This window comes from Meleagris gallopavo, chromosome 5, assembly GCF_905368555.1.
Source record: "Meleagris gallopavo chromosome 5, MGAL_WU_HG_1.1, whole genome shotgun sequence".
Taxonomy (NCBI): domain Eukaryota; kingdom Metazoa; phylum Chordata; class Aves; order Galliformes; family Phasianidae; genus Meleagris; species Meleagris gallopavo.
Window position 1 is genome coordinate 19,962,283 of NC_139408.1, and position 14,183 is coordinate 19,976,465.

General features: G+C 34.1%; 1 long non-coding RNA gene across 1 annotated transcript in view; it reads left to right on the top strand.

The window, feature by feature from the left end:
- Positions 1-12,168, top strand: part of LOC146544273 (uncharacterized) — an 83,779-nt gene extending 71,611 nt beyond the window's left edge. Inside the window, exon 3 of the long non-coding RNA XR_014883850.1 lies at positions 12,097-12,168. This is a non-coding gene — a long non-coding RNA (uncharacterized LOC146544273). The remainder of the gene's footprint in view (positions 1-12,096) is intronic.
- Positions 12,169-14,183: the final 2,015 nt, after the last annotated feature.

The window sequence follows — 14,183 nt, forward strand, 5'->3', positions numbered from 1 at the left end:
ACATTATGCAGGACACATTAAGACATCAACAAGAGGCCAATAAGATTCTGAAAGGAGATAGATTCAGAGCAAGCTGCATGAAAACTGAGCAGTGGCCACCTTGGAAGCCAAAAGTAATCTGACGTCCCTCCCTAAAACATTCTCTTCCAAAGTCAAAACCACTCAAAGATATGTTAGAACATTTCTTGATACTTTGAATGCACAGCATAGACTGAAAGAAGTGTAGAAGAAAAAACATCAAGTACTAATTTTTAGTCACCATTCCTAGGCTTGATTCTGTACTTCACATCCACATAATATTGAAAATTTGCAGAACTTGTGAAGTAGTTACTAGAAGTCATAGTCTTCCCCATTTTCTAGATAAATTTGTCAGCCATGTGAGTCCAAAAACTTTATTTTGCACATCCTCTCTGTTAAAATATTTGCTCAAAAGTAACGTCGCTTCAATAGGAAATGAGACAATTATATTCCTTAGGTAACAGCCTGTCTGTGATGATCTGTCCTTTGAATATTACCTTGGTTTTGTTGTTACAACACAAAGAATGAATGTTTAAAAAGAAGAAAAAGGAAGAAAAAAAAAGGAACATTGACATTTTGGAGAAAAGTCTGTGGTTAACAGAACCAACAGGGTCACTGTCAGTGATGCAATCAGCGAAGACCATCAACGTGCCTCACCTCAAATGAATAAAATATTCAGAAATCAAACAAACAAGCTGAAATCAACCATCCAACCAAAACAAGCATATAAATGAGACAAATAAAGGGAAAACAAACAACAACAACAAAAAACACTCACAGATACAGCAATAGGATTTCGCTGTCTACTTCAACAGTATATCTCTCTGTTCTTCACAATAAATTTGGCCCCACACAGGCATACCAGCTGAATTAAGTTTATTACTATAACACTGATGCAACTAAGCCCAAATATTTAAAGCCTATGCACTTAATCACTGCGAAAAAAAAAAAAAAAATCAACTAAAAACCAAAAGTAATTTCTAAATGAGAAATGAATAAGAAATGCCAGTGATAAGTATATTGTCTTCATGACAACATCTAATTGCTGGCCTTATAATCCTATTGTGCCAAATGACAGCGGATCTTACTGATGAACTTCCTGATTCTGAGGAGCAGAAATGAAATTAAAACCTTGGATCAGACTGCTCTTGTATCAGTGTATTTACTGATCTTGACGGGCTTCATCCTGGAATATGCTGAGTGCTGCTATGAAGCACAGATCATCTGCATCTTCCAGTTGAGAGCTGAGAGCCTTCAGCACCTCCAAGTAAACTCCAGGACCCTGCAGAATGCAGCTTCCTTTCCAAGGCTTAGAAAATAGCTTTGGGTCTAATTGTCTCCTTCTTCAGCGTTTAGCATTTATGTCAGCTGTCTATAAACCTCAGCAGATGAAATCAATTTCAAACCAAAACTCTGACAAAATCAAGTTTAAAACCTTTATTTTTTCTTTTTTGATTATTATTTGAAATCCCTCACTGTATGTCATATGGTTTATATATTGTGTTTTTATGCATGCACAGGTTAAATAAGCTTATGTGCTCCATATCTACTGTTTCTGAAATGGTACATTAGCATGTTGTACAGTACTGTATGCAAACACTTAGAGGTGTTAATACATGTGAATTAGTGAGAAAAAAAAAAGGTAAAAGAATGTTCAAAGTTAGCAAGTCACTTCATTGAAATCAAACCTCCCTGAATCTTAAATTAGTCGATGAAAAATAATGATTCCCACATTCTTAGCCTAAAATTAATGGAAAACAATTATTAGTGGGAGACAGTGTAATCTATAGGTTAGTACAGCGGGAAGAAAACAGAAACCTGCTTCTCTCAAGACTGACTTTGTTTATTCTCATCATTGAGCTTTCCTGTGAATACACATAAGGACAATGGTATCTGCAAATAACCTAAGATTTTACTAGATGAACATTATTTACACGAGATTATTTAAACTGCATCCATTCTTGCTATTGTTGATAGAACTTAGTATAGTATAATATTGTATTCACAGATTTATTCACATGCCTCAGTTTCCCTGATGAGCTTATTCTTTTTACAGTTCTTTCCTTGACCTAAAATAGGACGTAGAACTGAAGTTTTGGAAGTATTTCCTTACTAAATGTTTGATCTATTCAAATATCAATCTAAATTTTTCATTTTATTATTTTGAAATCCTTAAGTTTGCTTCACTTTTTTATTATTAATTATCATCCAAATGAAATAAATATGCGTGGAGTTGTTGCATTTCAAAAAGTTTAAATATGCACTTTGCTTCAAAACTCTGTCAGAATGTTTTCTAAATAGAAAATTTATCAAAACAGATTCTTGGCTTTGATGAATCTGTGTGTTCCATTAAAAAAAAAAAAAGTGATCAAAATATTCCTAAGCAGTTCTACTGTGAAGCTTTATTAATGTTTGATCAGCACTTTGAGAGCCTACCTATAGAAGTGTAAATTGATCTGAATATAGTCATTAAAATTTCACAGCACAACAAGGAGACAGGAACAAAAGTTAAATAAAGGAAGGGAGGTGATAGTAAGAATGAAATTACTTTAAGTTACTCACGAGCCTTGAAATAGGATTGTTCACTTGGTGAAATTCTGACCCATCACATCTACTGTGACAGAAAGCAAGCATGATCAGAATGACTAAAATATCAAACTAAAATTAAATATCTTCCTATAACTCTGTTAAATACATGCATTGCAATTTTTAAATGATGAAAGAAATATTATAAAACATTTTCTCCAGTATCAAATAAATTGTATCAAAGAAGTGTTCATGGCATAGGTGGATTTCACATATAATTCATATTAAACTAGAAGATGTCAGGGTATTTCACATGGATTGGTCATTTGCTGCTCTTGCAATACTACTTGTGTCAAACTGGGTTTCTCATACTAGAGACATGAAACTAAACCAGTACAGACAAAAAGCACAACACCAAACATGTCATAAAAATTATCAGATACACTTCCAAACGTGTGTTTTATTCTATATTCCACCTACAGCTGGCTTTTACTGCTGCTTTGTGGTCTGGAAATAAGATGAGAAATTAAGCAAAATGATATTTTTGTAATGGAGATAGACTGCTAGGAAGTGCCACCAACTTTTTCAAAATACCAGCCTAATTCCTCAAGTACCAAAGTCTACTGTATTTTTTTTTTTTTTTAATCTGACACTAGCAAGAAACAGCTCAGGCTTCTGTCCTAGGTGCTGTGATTATTTGCCATTCCCATAAAAACTTTAATCCACAGAACTGAGACAGCCACAGTTCCTCTGAGGATTAAGTTGTGCCCTGTTTAGCACAAGCAGTGATTTCACCAGTGATGAGCAAACAGCTTTCTCAGGAATAAAATGTCGTCTATCCTAACAGAAGTTATAGAAACAGTATATTATATTTGTATACAGATCAGCAGGTGGTTTGATTTAGACTGACAGGAGATACTGTGGGCTGAATTACCATTCTGGTTGTCCAAATATGTGGAAGCTTTATAATGACCAGACCAGGCTTCAATTTTGTCTCTTACCTATGATTTATCTAACATTTTATTGTATTTGCAGTGTACCACTGATAAATTAGATTCCCTTTGAGCTCTGGTATTCTACTAAATAACAGCACATTTAAAGAAAATCTGGAAACTCATCTCCTGAAAATAAGTAGTTTAACTAATTCCCAATTCAGTTCATTTATTCTTCATTTTCTATTTTGGCAAAGATGAAACATGGCAGAAAAAAAATGCTGGAGTATTTACTAGCTGACTTTCCAATAAGAATGACATAGTTTGTCCAGAAATGGCAAGCGCCCCAGTTTATACTGTAGCTGCCAACCCTCTTTAATATTCAGAATCTAATGTCTGAACAGTTATCAAAGGCAGACACTTGTTTCTACTTGCTCAGGCAGAGCAATATTCCAGCTACAAGTAGAGCTTCTTTCCCCTGGGCTTTTCAAAATTATTCCAAATAAACACATGTTATTTGAAGGGGAAAAAAAAAAAAAAAAAAGCAAAAAGCTTTTCCATTTCTTTTCTATCAGAAAGTGCTCAATTAATGAGCTTCTTCATGTTTTTGACGTGGCTGAAACCATCTAACTCATCCTCCAGCATTCATTCTTTTCTTTCCTGTGAAAAATAGGTATCTGTTCTCAATCAAACACTTGACATTTTGTCTGGTGGAAGAAGAAATGCATGAAAGTAGAAGCCAACAGCAATCAAGAAAAGCCTCAGATTTTATTATCACCATGCATGAGTAGAATTGAAAATGCCAAGTTTTATTCAAATAATATGCTGTCTAAATTTGAAAGAAGTTTGTGCACTGGCCAAATATATATATATAAAGTCTGACCTCTGCTGAACTTGATAGGTGATTCTTTTACTGTAGTTAGCAGCACAAAGGGGCATCATTATTGATGATCACGATTTTTCAGTACATACATACACAGGGAATTTTGTAGTAGATCTCACGAAAACGTCTCAGTGCAATAGGAATTTCTTAGTTGGTTCCCACAGCCTGCAGTTGCATATTAGCAATGCACTATTGATTTTGAATGGATAAACTGTAAATGTGAGAAAGGCAGATATTCCTGCACAGCCTCTGTTTATTTTAAAAATAGCTATCATTAAATTATTTAAAATCTGAATGTGGAATATTACTTTTGGAGGTAATTGGGATAACAGTGAATTTTGATGTATTAGTTTAATAATTCATGATGTGTTTGGTAAGAAAGAATAATAAAAATTGCTAGACTCCAGTGAGACAGTCAATTATCAATGTGTTAAATTCTGAATAAATTGTAGAACTGTTTTATCTTTAAGTTTTCTTACTGCATTGGAGTGCAGTGCCTCGCTGGAAATAAATAAATAAATAAATAAAAACAAAAAAAAGAGAAAACCAACCAACCAAACAAGCAACTCTGCATATTTTCTCTGGAATCCTCAAGAGTTAAGGGTGTCAAGCAACCTTAAAATGCAGATATGTTAATTAGAAATTATGAAGCATCAACTAGTCCATTAATAACTGAAAGAAAGACTAAAACATGGAACAGTCCTGCATGGATTTGGCTTTACTATCAAAGTATTTCTATATGCCATACTCCTTTCTAGAACTAAATAAAAACTCTGTATTAATTTTACTGGTATTTTGAAAAAAAAAATTGGAGTTTGATGAAAATCTGTGATTTCAGAATTACTATCAAGATAACAGAATTCTCACATGAAATACTTTTATTTCAGTTGCAGTATTTTTTTTTTTTTTCCCCACTCTCTCTATATTTACGTATGGAGAAACCAGAAGGACTGAATTAGACCTTACACATGGACAAATGCTATTCATTTCCACGAAGATTATATTCTCAATAAAATGAGAATAACTAATAATTTTATCTAAAAAGTGTCAGTTTTAATCTGTTAGTATGTAATGCAAATATTTAAGTCCCTTTTTGGAGTGATTTTATATTTTCTATTTGTATTTTATAAGAAAAAAAAAAGTACTGGAAAGCTGAAAAGATACCTCCGAGGAATCTAAATAGAAACACCTCTATCAGTCATGATCACCTATTAGCAAGTATATTTTGAGAGCTATTAGACAATTACTCTTTAATTTGCTGAATACAAACAAGCTATTTAGGACATTTTTTTTCCATAGGGATTTTGAGCTCTTTCATTTATGTTTAGCTTCTGCTCTGGTGTTGATTCATTTTCACAAAATCTTCCTATTACCATGAAAAGAGTAGGGGGCTAATCATCCTATCTTATAAGCACAGTCTTTAATTTTTGACAAGATGAATCTAATCGGTTGCAGCTAATGTTCAGCCAGCCTTAAAATAACACACAAAGTAACAGGGTGCATCTTTCACACAGATCCATTTATATTCTTTCTCCCTTCCTCTCCAAATCAAGATGCTTCTGAAATTTTTATTAATGCGTGTCGTAACTAAGTGATTTGGAAATGACAGCTACAATGGTAACTAATCTATATAATCTCAGAATGACATTGTTTTAAACCAAATTTTCTCTATTAAATAGTGTTATTATACTCTTTGTATCAGTTGTAGTTTCCATGAAAATAAATAGGAGGCACTGCTTTCAGAGTGACCTCTCTCTATATACATATACACACACACTTATCATACTTCAAGTTGGAGGTTACAAAAGTTAATGGAAATCAGGTTCTTCAGTAGTCTTGTCTATTTAAGAGAACAACTGAATCCTGTCAGCATTTTTTCAGAGGCTTCCATATAAAGAGTATTTTCTCACTAGACCTATAAAAAAAAGTAGGGGCTGGTTGGACCTAATCCAACACAAGCTGCAAATACCTCTGTTTGCCAGGAGGCATTTTCTCAGTCCTTTCATATTTGAAAATAGCAAAATCAGCTCTTTGAGAGGATGCACTTACGCTTAAAAAGCGTGCAGTAGTCCTGCATTTCCTTTTGTACTCAAAAATATACTCTGTCTGACAAAGCCAACCAAAATAAGGAAAGAAAACTACAGGTTAGTGAGCCTCATATCTTTCAGGGTAATCTGTTCTATGATTTTCCCCAGGAAAGACATTTTAAGGCTCATGCTAAATGAGGAAGTGTTCTGTGATAGCCAGCATGGCTGCACCAGTGCCTGACCAATCTGGTGGCATTCTAAATGGAGTGATGGTATCAGAGACAAAGGAAGAGCAACTGATGTAATCTACCTAGACTTCTACAGGTCCTTTCGTACAATCACATTCCTGATATTGTTCAAGTTAGAAATAAGAAATGAATCCACTACTCCCCTTTTGATGATAGCTACATACAAGATGAGCAACCTATGCAAGTTTTAAAATTTTAATAACGTTTACACGAATTTCAGTCACAAGAACCCTTGCAAGTTACACTTGAACTTCCAAGTTGTCTACGGGACTACTTTACTCACAAGTTTTCTGGTTTAAAACACTTGAAATATTCTTGTTTAAAAAAACAAGTATGAATAAGTTTATAGAAAGAGCCTATTCAACAAAGAAAGGAAAAATTACAGGGAAATCTATTTATATTAAGAATAAATAACCTAGGGAGTAGAGTTTGTAAAAGAGACACCCAAGAGACGTGGTGCACTTCGGCTAACACTGCAGCTCTGAATTTGTATCACTTAAAAAAAACTCTCAGCCTTAAATACTAAACGTGGAATTCACCATTTTCTTCCATATCATTAGGGCATCTCACTGATACCCATCTAAGTTTTTCTCCATTCCTTTCTAAAATTAAAAGCATGAAACAAACATGAAAAAACTCAGTAAGGAGAGTTACTCAGGCAGCTTAGTGAATGGGTTTCCATTTAACTGCATGAAATATTTATATTGAATTAGTAACCAACAGAGATATAGCAAACAGCATTACAGAAGTACTGTACTCAATTTTATTAACTTTCTGCTTTCATGTCACATATTGCTAGAGTTCAGTATAGAAACTCCCAATGACTACTTTTTCTTTCAATTTCTAAAACGTTGTTTTTGACCTTACAAGGCACATGTTCAGTGTCTCACTGTATTTTACATCAACATAAGATATTGCACCCTGAAAGATTCCTAAACACTTTAGAAACCTTGAAGATTCAGTTTGCCCCCAAGTGAAATAAAGTCTGATATAAGATGGAAAAGTTATTCCTTTAGCTATTTTAATGCACAGTTTAGGCCAAGACGTGTTAAAAAAAAAAAAAAATCAACAAACCAAGCAAAAGAAAATAACACGATAATCAGCTAAAGAAATAGAGTCTAGCTATGTATAATATTGGAGATAACTGTTAATTTTTGAAAATATGGAAATGACTTTAAATTATCTTGTAGGGGAATTCTAATGCTTACCAAAAGATCTCCAAAATTTTTTCCACTTAAACCTTAAACATTATCCCACATAAAAATTACTAACCTTTGAAAACATTTGTCTGCTGTCAGACCCTCACTTCGCTTCTATCCAGGTTGAAAAGAAAAAGAAAATACTAACAAACTAAGACAAAAACGAAAAGCAAACAAAAAAAATACCAAAAACTAAATGCCACCGCCAACGGAGTCTGCTACAACACTCCTAACTTGTCTTTTTCTTTTGCTTGTCACTACCTGGCTGACAGGGATTGTAAAATTTATGAAGCAATAATGGTTTAATCTGCTGCTTGTTTATATAATCCTTAACACTGAGGGGAGTTGCAGGATGCAGAGGTTGCATCTAACCACAACAAACAATACTACAACCTGGTCAAAATCTTTTTATTTATTAATTTATTATTAAAAGGAGAGCAGAAGAAAAGAGAGCAGAGAAAGGAAGAATCCAAATGGTAACACTTAGAGCAAAGCACAAAGCCTGAAGTTCTCTAACTAGCTATCAGGCCATTAATTCAACAAATTCACTATCTAAATTGTTGAAATTGCTTCCTGTGGTTCCTTGATTTTTCTTGTGGGTGTTGCAGTCAAATACATTTGACTGAAGGTATCCTTTTGGATTATGACTAAGGTACAAAACTCATGTAAATGGACTGATTATTTTACTAAAGGAGTGCTGCTTCATACACGTTAAAATTTCAAATTTTTGTTGAGGGTAAGAATTGCTGAGTTTCTGTAGCCCTTTCTGATTCCTTTGCTAGAGAAAATAAAGTGATTTAAGACCCAGAGCATTCTTGCTATTTATGCTTGGAATTCTGCTACCTTCTTCAGTCTCAGATCAAGACAAACAGATGTTGCAGTAGTTTTCAACCTGGAAGCATTGAACTTCTTTTGCAAATTTATGATTGAGCTTTTGTCATTTCAGCTGTGGCTCAGCTACAATATTGAGCTGACTGGAATAAAAAGTTATAAAAATGATTTACTACAAAATGGTTTTCATGCAGGCAATGCCATCCCCTTTTTTGTGCTTTTCTCCTACATTTACCAGACTACTTCAAAGTTTATTTCAATATTCGAGTCTTCTGAGCTACTCGCAAAACAATATGTGGATCTGGAAATACTAACAAGATGGAGTAGAAAATCTAACAGTGGCAAAGAAAACATTTTCTCAATGGGGGACTCAGAATTTTTTTTTTTTTATTTTAAATGCTCTGTTGTTTGAAATAGAGGTGGGTAAAAACTATATTCATCCTATTTTAATTAACAGATTGATTTTTAGGATCATGTCATTAATGTCAATCAATATAGCTACATTACACATTGAAATGTCACAGCGCTCCATCCTGGAGACACAAAATGAAGATTTTTATAGTAGATACAAATAGCTACACTCCCTGAAGGTGCAAATTCTCTGTGAGGAGGGATATGAATAATAATGAGAAGGGTAATTTTACATTTTTCTGAAATCTCAGTTATTTTCATCAGATAACTTAATCTAGAGCTTGGTTAGTAAGTTTGGCAGCATTTCTGCTTTGTAAAGAGCAGTAGATAATACTATAAGCTGCCTAAGACAAGACATCTGTTCTACAAAGCAAACACTTTGCTTTACTGGGATACTACTAAGGCCTTTAACTTGGGCTGGCAGACTGACATTTGGCAAATCTTGTGTCCGTGTCCGTGTGTGTGTGTGTGTGTTGACCTGTCTCAAAGCTTCTGCAGATGGTTAATCCAGAACAGCCAGCCCCAGTGAGGACTCCAAAACCAAGGAAGGTCTAACACAGAGCTCCATCACGTGAACTTAGTGAATCAAATCTTCATTAGCATTGGGATATCAGTAAAGCATTACCTTGGACGATCTTTCATTCCCAACATTAAAATTGCTTAGCTAACATTCTAACTTTTAACCCATTTTTAAGTAACCTTTTTAATTAGCTTTTTTGTTCTCTAGAGTTAGCTCTTACAAGTATTTTCAGTTCCACCAATTCTATTCACAGAAAGAGCACGTATCTACACACTCTAGTTTTGAGTTTAGTGAAAACAAGTTTTATCTATCTTATATATGTTCTTTGGATTTGCATTAAATTTTTAATCCAACATCTGTTCTTCAAGGCACCTAAGTGCACATAAAATCTTCTGTATCTCTCACCAAAGAAACTACCCATGTATCAAGGAGACTCAACATTTATATCAGTAAGAAAATCACTTGAACAGTTGAAACTCTAGAACACCAAAAAAATAAACATACAAGTATAGTTGCACTTAGGTGCACCATCTCTGGTCTTTTTACAAAAAGTGTGAATTCTTACTTAGGAAGAGAATTCTCTCAGGACACAGGAGATCTGTATTCCATTGTTTTGCCTGTTGGACATCACTGACTCATAGCTCAAGTGATTGCTCCAATGCTTGCTAGTTTCCAGAGTGCTCAGAAGCAGAATGTGTTTGCTGCTACAATACTTAAATAAATTGATGCTATTCAGTAGATCATTAGGTATGAATGGCTCCACTAAAGAAGTCTCATTCTGTGTTTTACAGGATTCATGGTCTCTTGAAAAAAAAGGAAAAAAAAAAAAGAAACTCAAGTTTCAATCTAATTGTTTTTGTTAGGTGCTTGGGAATCTGTCTCCCTTACCCAAGGGTTTTTGCTATTACAGTAATAGATACATAATAGAATACATCCACATTGCATTTTCATTTTCAGCAACAGCTTCTTAAGATTTCCTTATAACTTTCCTTACAGCCAACTACTGAAAGCTGGAAGGTCAATTACTATCATTAAGAGAGCTGAAAATATAGGTTTTTCTAGCCTACTCATGAATATTCCACCTATACAGCTCCTGCTGCCTTCCTTAAAAGAAGTCATCTCACTACAAAGTTACAGTTAGTAACTGACTTGCAAACCATAATTAGATTCTATATGCCAGAGAGAGACAAGGTTTTAGGAGTATTTCCTTCTACAATTCTGGTGATTATTATGCTTAGATATCTACTTTAACACATCTTCAGTATCTTGAATGTGTTGATGAATAAAGTACCTAAAAAGTAGGTGCCACAGCACTTGGTGTTGTGAAATAGCTTTGTAAATCTAAATTTTTCATGTTGTCACCACTAAGTTAACATATATTTCTTGTGTGCTTACTTTTTGAGCATCAACATATATGACATATTGCCAAAATAACTTATTCAAAAGAGATCGGAATACTTACACAAAGACTGTTCAAGATTCAGGTCAGGCACTAATAAAAAATAATGAATTATAGTTGATATTAAAGATAATATGTAAACTTCTACTTTTCAATAATATAATGTGTCTTGTTCAACAGAAAATAATACAAAAAGTCCCCTGAATTTTTTTTCATCTGGTTCTGTCATACGTAGTCTTCTTCTGGAGAATCAACTATATCTTTGAACACAAGATTCATGACTCTATAGATAGAAAGCATAAAACCTATGAACTACTCATTATAATTCACTTATACCCTTAATTTATATTAAATTGTGATGTAAATAATGCATTGGTCTTCTGTTGGCTTGTAGAACAATGGTGAATCTCTATTTTTAACCATTTAGCAAGTGAATAAAAAGATTTTTCTGTTAATTTGACATAGATTTTTCCCCATTTCTGTCTTAGTGTGCTACATTTAGAGATTAACAGCAAAATATAATCACGAGCACTTCAAAGCAGCAATTCAAAAGACAGAAATAAGTTTTTGTTTAGCACCCTACCAATGCTGCCATTGTGAACCTTGCAAAATCAAGAATCATCATTGCCAAAATCTACAGTGGATTCTGTCCAGGGCTCCAGATCCCAAATCAGGCTGTCATTGACTCTTTGTTAATATATAAATCATTTAGTGAAGCATAGCCAATCAAAACAGAATACCATTTGTGTGCACGTGAAGGTTTGGCTGTTCCTGCCAAGAGTGACTCATGTGTAAGGGACAAAAAAGAAAAAAAGGCTTAAAATAGATACTTGGGCTCTGTTATTTTGTTGTTGTTTGGTGTTTTTTTTTTTTGTTCCCTGTAGCTTGTACAGTTTTCTACCTGTACAAAATACTGCCCAAATGTTTCGAAAGTTTTACACTTGAATGAAAGCTCAGGTTCACATAATGCATCCTGTATACAAGCAATTTAAAATCACTAGGATACATAAGCTATGAATGAATGATTTTCATGATATTTTCCACATTTCTTAGCAGAAAATTAGGTTTATAGATTGACTTGTATATTTTTTGTTTTTCCTAGCTGCTGTGCTAACAGAAATATATGAGAACAGAGCAGGACTACTTTCTGTGATTATCACCTACATCATTAGATGTAAGTAAATGCAATAGATAGTGTTTATTACGAAGGCTGCTCTGAAAGTAACACTTCCTACATTATTGTATTGGACCATGACACCACGAGAGAATGTTGGTGGTATGGCAGCAGAGTGTATAAAACCCAGTCCCCTTGTAAGTTGCTTCATGAAGTTCCACAGCTAAGTCTGTATGTTAATCACCCCTGCATACAGCTGTCGCACTGTTTCAGCTTAGATGATTTTTTTCAATCTCTTTCTTACTTTGAGTAAAACAGTGTTTTGATTCAATCAGCAATAGAACCAGTAACTGAAATAGGGTGATAGAGAGTGGACTTTTTGATAGCTGTGCTTAATAGGAATGAAATAGTTTCTCAGTATGTATCAACCAATGAAGTGATAATGAACTATTTAACACAGCATTTCCCAACACATGGCTGCCCTCATTGGATGCCCCCAAAGTATGCTGAAATACATGATTTTTAATCCTGTGTTACAACTCTTTCATCCTCACTGCAGCGTTTAAGTGCTCTCATAGAAAATTGTTTCTCAAAGACATAATTGTGCTGAGCATGAATATTTCATTTTCAGTAGTGGGAAATAAATTCTCACTTGTTTAAGATTCAAGACAGAAGGTATGAAAGCTTTGACAGTGGTGGGAAGTGAATGGAACATCCATTTTGGGATTTAGAAGAACAAGTGAACCATTCAGCCAAGTATTACCAAGTATTTTTCAATTTCATGTGCAAATTTTTTTTCCATGATAAACAAAAGGGTCATTGAAAAGTATTTACTATAAGCTTTAAAACTTGCTCAGCAATGAATTTTTTACTTCCACTGTCATTAAATCAATGAATTTAACACTGATTTAAAGTAGGCACACATTAACTTTTCCAGATAGATGAGAACCCAACCTGAAGAAACCAATGCTGTAGTTAGAACTCCTGCTTTGTCATTTCTTCTCTGTATGAGGATTTGCCCCTTGTTTGTGATTTTCTTTCTTTGCAGTTGGCTCAAACTCCTTTACTTCACTGGTTGACAAAAAGATTTATAATATATATATATAATATATAATATATATTCATCCTCACTCTTTACAAATGTTATGATTGCTGTTATTATTTAATTCCTTCCTTCTTTTACTGAATTTCAGTCTCCTGGGGTATACGGTGGAATCTTAATTTGAAAATCCAGCTGTTGATCTCTACATTCTTTAAAAATACTTCATTGTATGCTATTTTCCACAGGGATGACTGAGGTGCAAAATCTTGTGAAAGATGCTAAGGTTATGGTGTAAAGTGATCTCTCTTTTTTCCTCCTTTAACATTTATTGCTGACACGTTCTTACTTGCAGAGCAAATGCAGATGTTTATTACAAGTCATTGTTTACTAAAACTCAAAACAGACCTGTTACAAACAGTACAGTATTCTTAATGACTCTCATCCAGTCCCTAAATGTTACAAGTCCACCAAAAGTCTGGAGTAAAGATGACACTCTTTATAGGTGTTTGTTAATTATTAATACTACTGCAGCACTGACAGTATTCTGGGTACTGCGGGTAACTGTAAGGTTACTGTGAATATTGTGAAAATTAAATAGTCAGCAGGCAGTACTACACACTTTTCAGGTGTGATCCTATATACTTAGAAAAATGCAATTCTGGAGATTCAACAGCAAAGGGTCAGTAATTCTCCTCTGTAGCTTCAATGGTATTTCATTAGGACACAGTAGCACAACTGACAGGCTGGAGGCCCAGCAGAGAGTGGTCAATAAACACATTGCTCTGTTTCAAGATGCCATCAATAAAAGGCAGTTTTTCTACCTTTTCTTCTGCCTACGCTATGTTTAGTTTAAACCAGAAGAATTCTAATTCTCAATTGTAAAGAAAAAAAGCTAACAAAAAAAGCCTGATACAACTCCTCAGATTACAGTGAAGCAATTCATTCTTGTTCCTGCCCTATCAGAAGATCATAACATTCTTCAGTAAATCTGAAATATGAACAGGACCTACTTGTTGAAAAGATAAGAATATTG